The sequence below is a fragment of the Cryptomeria japonica genome, unplaced genomic scaffold, assembly GCF_030272615.1.
Source record: "Cryptomeria japonica unplaced genomic scaffold, Sugi_1.0 HiC_scaffold_345, whole genome shotgun sequence".
NCBI classification, from domain to species: domain Eukaryota; kingdom Viridiplantae; phylum Streptophyta; class Pinopsida; order Cupressales; family Cupressaceae; genus Cryptomeria; species Cryptomeria japonica.
In genome coordinates, this window is record NW_026729167.1 from 152501 (window position 1) to 161515 (window position 9015).

The window sequence follows — 9015 nt, forward strand, 5'->3', positions numbered from 1 at the left end:
ACCTTTCCGTCCGAGAGTTTAGTGAGGCTTTTTACCGTTGCAGCTCCCCATGTCCGAACTGGGGATTTCTGGGTAGGGGCTTCGGGTGCGCATTACTTTTTTGCCCAAGCGTCCAGTGGGGTTTCTGGTGCGCTCCGAAGTGGGGTTATTGGAGCGGCCCCTCTTTTTTTGTCCGAGCGTTTGGTGGGGTTGCGCGCCCTGGTGGGCACCATGGTGCGCACCAAGGAGCGCTCCGAAGTGTGCTCCAAGGTGCGGCGTGCACGAAGTCGGAGCCCGGTTTGCCCCGGGTGCGCACCTCGCGTGCACCTTCGCCGCGGTGGGCACCATGGCGTGCACGAAGTCGGAGCCCGGTTTGCCCCGGGTGCGCACCTCGCGTGCACCTTCGCCGGGGTGGGCACCTCGGCTGGGTTGCGCGCCCTGGTGCGCACCAAGGAGCGCTCCGAAGTGTGCTCCAAGGTGCGGCGTGCACGAAGTCGGAGCCCGGTTTGCCCCGGGTGCGCACCTCGCGTGCACCTTGGCGCGGTGGGCACCATGGCGTGCACGAAGTCGGAGCCCGGTTTGCCCCGGGTGCGCACCCCGCGTGCACCTTCGCCGGGGTGGGCACCTCGGCTGGGTTGCGCGCCCTGGTGCGCACCAAGGAGCGCTCCGAAGTGTGCTCCAAGGTGCGGCGTGCACGAAGTCGGAGCCCGGTTTGCCCCGGGTGCGCACCTCGCGTGCACCTTCGCCGCGGTGGGCACCTTGGCTGGGTTGGGCACCATTGAGCGCTCCGAAGTGTGCTCCAAGGTGCGCACCATGGCCCTCCAAGGTGCGCAGCATGGCGTGCACGAAGTCGGAGCCCGGTTTGCCCCGGGTGCGCACCTCGCGTGCACCTTCGCCAGGGTGGGCACCTCGGTGCGCACACCTTCTCAATGTTTTCTTGCCTTTTCTGGAAATTGGTGAAGGCAGCGCATCAAAGGTGCGCACCTCGGTGTGCTCCGAGGTGCGAACCCGAGAGCGCTCCGAGGTGCCCACGAAGTCGAAAGTCGGGTTAATTGCATTGTTTTCCCCGGGTGCGCTCCGAGGTGCGCAACATCGGTGCGCACCAAGGAGGGCTCCGAAGTGTGCTCCAAGGTGCGCACGATTCGGAGCTCGGTTTGCCCGGGGTGCGCACACCTTGGCTGGGTTGCGCACCCTTTGTGCGCTCCAAGGTGCGCACGAAGTCGGAGCTCGGTTTGCCCCGGGTGCGCACCTTCGCCAGGGTGCGCACCTTGATGCGCACGCCTTGGCTGGGCTGCGCACCTTGGTGGGCGCCATGGTGCGCACCTTTCGTGCGCTCCAAGGTGCGCACGAAGTCGGAGCTCGGTTTGCCCCGGGTGCGCACCTTGGTGGGCGCCATGGTGCACTCCGAGGTGCCCAAGATTGGTGCGCACCAAGGAGCGCTCCGAAGTGCGCTCCAAGGTGCGCAGGTGCGCGCGAAGTCGAAAGTTGGGTTAATTGTCCGGTTTGCCTCGGGTGCGCACCTTGCGTGCACCTTCGCCAGGGTGGGCGCCTTGGTGCGCACACCTTGGCTGGGCTGCGCACCCGGGCGCGCACACCTTGGCACCCGCGTTTCCTTCATTTTAAATTTTTTTTTTTTACAATCTCTCAAGTGGGAAATTCTATAATCTCAACTTTTTTTGCCTTTTCAGGAAACTTTTGAATGGAGCGCATCATTGGTGCGCTCCGAAGTGTGCTCCAAGGTGCGCACCTCTGGTGTGCTCCAAAGCTCTCTCTAGCTGCGTGCACCTGCCCCGGCCGCGCACCCGGCCCCGCCCAGCTTCGCTCACCTGTCCCGGGCGTCTGGTGCGGAACCTTAGAGTAAGAAACATCACCGTGCACCTTGGCCAACGTGCGCGACTCGACCGAGCGCGCACTGGCCGAGGTGCACACCGATTTCACCTGGGTGCGCGCGCAGCACCTCGGGCGCACCGGGGTGCGCGCACAACGCCCGGGTTGCACCGTGGCCTGTGTGCTCGGGGCGCCTCGGGTGCGCGCTCGGTGTCGCCCCCGCGCGCGCGGTAGTGCGGGCAGCGCACCCCGGCCCGGCCCGGCCCCGACGAGAACGCAAACGGGCAAAAGGTTTATTCAAATAGCATTGCGACGCCCGGCGAAAAACTAAAAAAGGGTGCAACACCGGGACTTCCCGGGAGGTCACCCATCCCAGTACTACTCCGGCCCAAGCGCGCTTAACTGCGGAGTTCTGATGGGATCCGGTGCACTAACGCTGGTATGATCGCACCCGTTATGAGCTTGTCGCAGTGTGTACTTAGCAAACCGCGACCCACGTGCGAATCCACCCCGGCCACCCACCCCCGTCGAGGTGCACACCCTCCCTCGCGAAGTGCGCCCCGTTCGCCAAGTGTGAGCCCTGCCCGGGTGCGCGCACCTTGCTAGGGCGTCGGGTGTGCACCCGGCCCGGCCTACGTGCGTGCACCTGGACGGGGCGTCGTGTGCGTGCAGTGTCCCGTCTGCAACGCGGTGCCCACACACCACCTCGGGCGCAACGACCTGCGCTCACATGTGGGCCGAGTGCACCTTGGTGCATGTTCGGGGCGCCTCGGGTGCACGCTCGATCTTGCCCCGGTGCACCAAGGCGCTCGGTTTGCCCCGGGTGCGCACTTGGTGCAAGGTGGGCACCCAAAATAGGGATCAAGCACCAAAACACAAGTTTCGGGATGCAAAATGGGACCCAAGGACCACAAATGCGTTCCAAGACCCATGATGGGTCCACGAGAACAAAAATGTGTTCCGAGACTTAATAAACAAATATTGGGTTTTAGGAGAAGAAACATGCTCTGATGCCCAAAACGAGAATCGACCCCGAAAAGGCCACAGGCCAAAAGTGGGATGCGAGACAAAAAAAAATGGGACCCGAGGACCAAAATTGGGTTCCCAGGTCGAAGACAGGGCAACCGGACAAGAAACGACCTCTAAGGCTCGAAATGAGTCCCGACGACTAAAACTTGACAAGAAGCACCCATCAGGCACCCAACTCGACACCCATGGGATGCCGACCCACCCGGGCTTCCACCTAGCACACCTTGGCACCCACCCACCCTCGCACCCAACCTCGCACCCAACTTAGCACCTTTGAACCCACATTGGCACTCACCCTGACCCTGGCACCTTGGAACCCACATTGGCACTCACCTTGACCCTGGCACCCACCTTTGCACTCACCTTGGGACCCACCCTGGCTCCCACCTCGGCACCCACCCAGACACCCACCTTGGTTCCTTGGCACCCACCTTGGATCCTTGGCACCCACCCCGACACCCACCTTGGCACGCAACTTGGCTACTTGCCACCCACCTTGGCTCCTTGACGCCCACCCCGACAACCACCCCGTGACCTACCCTGGCTAGGGTTGGTGCACACCCACCCTGGTGCCCACCTTGGCACCCACCCCATGACCCACCTTGGCACACACCTTAGTACCCACCCCGTTACCCACCCTAGGACCCACCCCGTGACCCACCTTGGCCAGGGTGGGTGCCTTGGTGCGCACAACTTGCCTGGGCTGCACACCAGGGCGGGCTCAAGATGGCACCCGCGTTCCGTTTTTTTCACTATCTTTCAAAACGGAAATTTTAAAATCTCGTTTTTTTTTTTTTTTTGCCTTTTCTGGAAATTAGTGAAGGCAGCGCATCAAAGGTGCGCAATGCTGGTGCGAACCCGGGAGCGCTCCGATGTGTGCTCCAAGGTGCGGCGTGCACGAAGTCCGAGCCCGGCTTGCCCCGGGTGCGCACCTCGCGTGCACCTTCGCCGGGGTGAGCACCTTGGCTGGGTTGCGCGCCCTGGTGCGCACCAAGGAGCGCTCTGAAGTGTGCTCCAAGGTGCGGCGTGCACGAAGTCGGAGCTCGGTTTGCCCCGGGTGTGCACCTCGGGTGCGCACCTCGCGTGCACCTTCGCTGCGGTGGGCACCTTGGCTGGGTTGCGCGCCTTGGTGGGCACCATGCAGTGCACGAAGTCGGAGCCCGGTTTGCCCCGGGCGCGCACCTCCGCCAGGGTGGGCACCTTGGTGCGCACAACTTGCCTGGGCTGCGCACCAGGAAGGGCTCAAGATGGCACCCGCGTTCCGTTTTTTTCACTATCTTTCAGAACGGAAATTTTAAAATATCGTTTTTTTTTGCCTTTTCTGGAAATTAGTGAAGGCAGCGCATCAAAGGTGCGCAACGCTGGTGCGAACCTGGGAGCGCTCCGATGTGTGCTCCAAGGTGCGGCGTGCACGAAGTCGGAGCCCGGTTTGCCCCGGGTGCGCCCTGGTGGGCACCATGGTGCGCACCAAGGAGCGCTCCGAAGTGTGCTCCAAGGTGCGGCCTGCACGAAGTCGGAGCCCGGTTTGCCCCGGGTGTGCACCGCGGGTGGGCACCTTGGTGCGCATGCCTTGCCTGGGCTGCGCACCAGGGCGGGCTCAAGATGGCACCCGCGTTCCGTTTTTTTCACTATCTTTCAAAACGGAAATTTTAAAATCTCATTTTTTTTTGCCTTTTCTGGAAATTAGTGAAGGCAGCGCATCAAAGGTGCGCACCTCGCTGCCCACCACGGTGCGCAACGCCGGTGGGCACCCGGGAGTGCTTCGAAGTGTGCTCCAAGGTGCTGCGTGCACGTTGTCGGAGCCCGGTTTGCCCCGGGTGCGCACCTCACGTGCACCTTCGTCGGGGTGGGCACCTTGGCTGGGTTTGCCCCGGCTGCGCTCCGAAGCGGGGTTATTGGAGCGCCGCCTCTTTTTTTGTCGGAGCGTTTGGTGGGGTTTCTCGCATTGGCTCTTCCCAGGCCCGGTTGCCACCCTGGCGCGCACGAAGTCGGAAGTAGGGTTAATTGCCCGGGTGCGCACCTTTGCCAGGGTGGGCACCTTACCTGGGCTGTGCACCCGGGCGGGCTCAAGATGGCACCCGCGTTCCGTTTTTTTCACTATCTTTCAAAACGGAAATTTTAAAATCTCCTCTTTTTTTTGCCTTTTCTGGAAATTAGTGAAGGCAGCGCATCAAAGGTGCGCACCTCGCTGCCCACCTTGGTGTGCTCTGAGGTGCGCACCCGGGAGCGCTACGAAGTGTGCTCCAAGGTGCGGCGTGCACGTTGTCGGAGCCCGGTTTGCCCCGGGTGCGCACCTCGCCTGCACCTTGGCCGGGGTGGGCACCCTGGCTGGGTTTGCCCAGGGTGCGCTCCGAAGCGGGGTTACTGGAGCGCCCCCTCTTTTTTTGTCAGAGCGTTTGGTGGGGTTTCTCGCATTGGCTCTTCCCAGGCCCGGTTGTTGGGTGCGCTCCCACCCTGGCGCGCGCGAAGTTGGAAGTTGGGTTAATTGCCCGGGCGCGCACCTTCGCCAGGGTGGGCACCTTGGTGCGCACACCTTGGCTGGGCTGCGCACCAGGGCGGGCTCAAGATGGCACCAGCATTCCCTTTTTCTCACTATCTTTCAAAACGGAAATTTTAAAATCTCGTTTTCTTTTGCCTTTTATGGAAATTAGTGAAGGCATCGCATCAAAGGTGCGCACCTCGCTGCCCACCTTGGTGTGCTCCGAGGTGCCCACCACGGTGCGCTCCGAGGTGCCCACCACGGTGCGCAACGCCGGTGCGAACCCGGGAGCGCCCCGATGTGTGCTCCAAGGTGCGGCGTGCACGAAGCCGGACCCCGGTTTGCCCCGGGTGCGCACCTCGCGTGCACCTTGGTGCGCACACCTTGGCTGGGTTGCGCGGCCTGGTGGGCACCATGGTGCGCACCAAGGAGCGCTCCGAAGTGTGCTCCAAGGTGCGGCGTGCACGAAGTCCTAGCCCGGTTTGCCCCGGGTGCGCACCTTCGCCGCGGTGGGCACCATGGCGTGCACGAAGTCGGAGCCCGGTTTGCCCCGGGTGCGCACCTCGCGTGCACCTTCGCCGGGGTGGGCACCTCGGCTGGGTTGCGCGCCCTGGTGCGCACCAAGGAGCGCTCCGAAGTGTGCTCCAAGGTGCGGCGTGCACGAAGTCGGAGCCCGGTTTGCCCCGGGTGCGCACCTTCGCCGCGGTGGGCACCCTGGTGCGCACCATGGCGTGCACGAAGTCGGAGCCCGGTTTGCCCCGGGTGCGCACCTCGCGTGCACCTTCGGCGGGGTTGCGCGCCCTGGTGCGCACCAAGGAGCGCTCCGAAGTGTGCTCCAAGGTGCGGCGTGCACGAAGTCGGAGCCCGGTTTGCCCCGGGTGCGCACCTCGCGTGCACCTTCGGCGGGGTTGCGCGCCCTGGTGGGCACCATGGTGCGCACCAAGGAGCGCTCCGAAGTGTGCTCCAAGGTGCGGCGTGCACGAAGTCGGAGCCCGGTTTGCCCCGGGTGCGCACCTCGCGTGCACCTTCGCCGCGGTGGGCACCATGGCGTGCACGAAGTCGGAGCCCGGTTTGCCCCGGGTGCGCACCTCGCGTGCACCTTCGCCGGGGTGGGCACCTCGGCTGGGTTGCGCGCCCTGGTGCGCACCAAGGAGCGCTCCGAAGTGTGCTCCAAGGTGCGGCGTGCACGAAGTCGGAGCCCGGTTTGCCCCGGGTGCGCACCTCGCGTGCACCTTCGCCGCGGTGGGCACCATGGCGTGCACGAAGTCGGAGCCCGGTTTGCCTCGGGTGCGCACCCCGCGTGCACCTTCGCCGGGGTGGGCACCTCGGCTGGGTTGCGCGCCCTGGTGCGCACCAAGGAGCGCTCCGAAGTGTGCTCCAAGGTGCGGCGTGCACGAAGTCGGAGCCCGGTTTGCCCCGGGTGCGCACCTCGCGTGCACCTTCGCCGCGGTGGGCACCTTGGCTGGGTTGGGCACCATTGAGCGCTCCGAAGTGTGCTCCAAGGTGCGCACCATGGCCCTCCAAGGTGCGCAGCATGGCGTGCACGAAGTCGGAGCCCGGTTTGCCCCGGGTGCGCACCTCGCGTGCACCTTCGCCAGGGTGGGCACCTCGGTGCGCACACCTTCTCAATGTTTTCTTGCCTTTTCTGGAAATTGGTGAAGGCAGCGCATCAAAGGTGCGCACCTCGGTGTGCTCCGAGGTGCGAACCCGAGAGCGCTCCGAGGTGCCCACGAAGTCGAAAGTCGGGTTAATTGCATTGTTTTCCCCGGGTGCGCTCCGAGGTGCGCAACATCGGTGCGCACCAAGGAGGGCTCCGAAGTGTGCTCCAAGGTGCGCACGATTCGGAGCTCGGTTTGCCCGGGGTGCGCACACCTTGGCTGGGTTGCGCACCCTTTGTGCGCTCCAAGGTGCGCACGAAGTCGGAGCTCGGTTTGCCCCGGGTGCGCACCTTCGCCAGGGTGCGCACCTTGATGCGCACGCCTTGGCTGGGCTGCGCACCTTGGTGGGCGCCATGGTGCGCACCTTTCGTGCGCTCCAAGGTGCGCACGAAGTCGGAGCTCGGTTTGCCCCGGGTGCGCACCTTGGTGGGCGCCATGGTGCACTCCGAGGTGCCCAAGATTGGTGCGCAACAAGGAGCGCTCCGAAGTGCGCTCCAAGGTGCGCAGGTGCGCGCGAAGTCGAAAGTTGGGTTAATTGTCCGGTTTGCCTCGGGTGCGCACCTTGCGTGCACCTTCGCCAGGGTGGGCGCCTTGGTGCGCACACCTTGGCTGGGCTGCGCACCCGGGCGCGCACACCTTGGCACCCGCGTTTCCTTCATTTTAAATTTTTTTTTTTTACAATCTCTCAAGTGGGAAATTCTATAATCTCAACTTTTTTTGCCTTTTCAGGAAACTTTTGAATGGAGCGCATCATTGGTGCGCTCCGAAGTGTGCTCCAAGGTGCGCACCTCTGGTGTGCTCCAAAGCTCTCTCCAGCTGCGTGCACCTGCCCCGGCCGCGCACCCGGCCCCGCCCAGCTTCGCTCACCTGTCCCGGGCGTCTGGTGCGGAACCTTAGAGTAAGAAACATCACCGTGCACCTTGGCCAACGTGCGCGACTCGACCGAGCGCGCACTGGCCGAGGTGCACACCGATTTCACCTGGGTGCGCGCGCAGCACCTCGGGCGCACCGGGGTGCGCGCACAACGCCCGGGTTGCACCGTGGCCTGTGTGCTCGGGGCGCCTCGGGTGCGCGCTCGGTGTCGCCCCCGCGCGCGCGGTAGTGCGGGCAGCGCACCCCGGCCCGGCCCGGCCCCGACGAGAACGCAAACGGGCAAAAGGTTTATTCAAATAGCATTGCGACGCCCGGCGAAAAACTAAGAAAGGGTGCAACACCGGGACTTCCCGGGAGGTCACCCATCCCAGTACTACTCCGGCCCAAGCGCGCTTAACTGCGGAGTTCTGATGGGATCCGGTGCACTAACGCTGGTATGATCGCACCCGTTATGAGCTTGTCGCAGTGTGTACTTAGCAAACCGCGACCCACGTGCGAATCCACCCCGGCCACCCACCCCCGTCGAGGTGCACACCCTCCCTCGCGAAGTGCGCCCCGTTCGCCAAGTGTGAGCCCTGCCCGGGTGCGCGCACCTTGCTAGGGCGTCGGGTGTGCACCCGGCCCGGCCTACGTGCGTGCACCTGGACGGGGCGTCGTGTGCGTGCAGTGTCCCGTCTGCAACGCGGTGCCCACACACCACCTCGGGCGCAACGACCTGCGCTCACATGTGGGCCGAGTGCACCTTGGTGCATGTTCGGGGCGCCTCGGGTGCACGCTCGATCTTGCCCCGGTGCACCAAGGCGCTCGGTTTGCCCCGGGTGCGCACTTGGTGCAAGGTGGGCACCCAAAATAGGGATCAAGCACCAAAACACAAGTTTCGGGATGCAAAATGGGACCCAAGGACCACAAATGCGTTCCAAGACCCATGATGGGTCCACGAGAACAAAAATGTGTTCCGAGACTTAATAAACAAATATTGGGTTTTAGGAGAAGAAACATGCTCTGATGCCCAAAACGAGAATCGACCCCGAAAAGGCCACAGGCCAAAAGTGGGATGCGAGACAAAAAAAAATGGGACCCGAGGACCAAAATTGGGTTCCCAGGTCGAAGACAGGGCAACCGGACAAGAAACGACCTCTAAGGCTCGAAATGAGTCCCGACGACTAAAAC

The 9015-nt window shown here is 63.6% G+C and overlaps 2 non-coding genes across 2 annotated transcripts; both read right to left on the minus strand.

Annotated features, from left to right (window-relative positions):
• Nucleotides 1-2140: 2140 nt before the first annotated feature.
• Nucleotides 2141-2259, minus strand: LOC131870733 (5S ribosomal RNA). Its single transcript, XR_009369037.1, has one exon. It is a non-coding gene; the product is annotated as a 5S ribosomal RNA (ribosomal RNA).
• Nucleotides 2260-8174: 5915 nt separating this feature from the next.
• LOC131870734 (5S ribosomal RNA) lies at nt 8175-8293 on the minus strand. The gene has a single exon (XR_009369038.1). It is a non-coding gene; the product is annotated as a 5S ribosomal RNA (ribosomal RNA).
• Between the last annotated feature and the right edge of the window lie 722 nt (nt 8294-9015).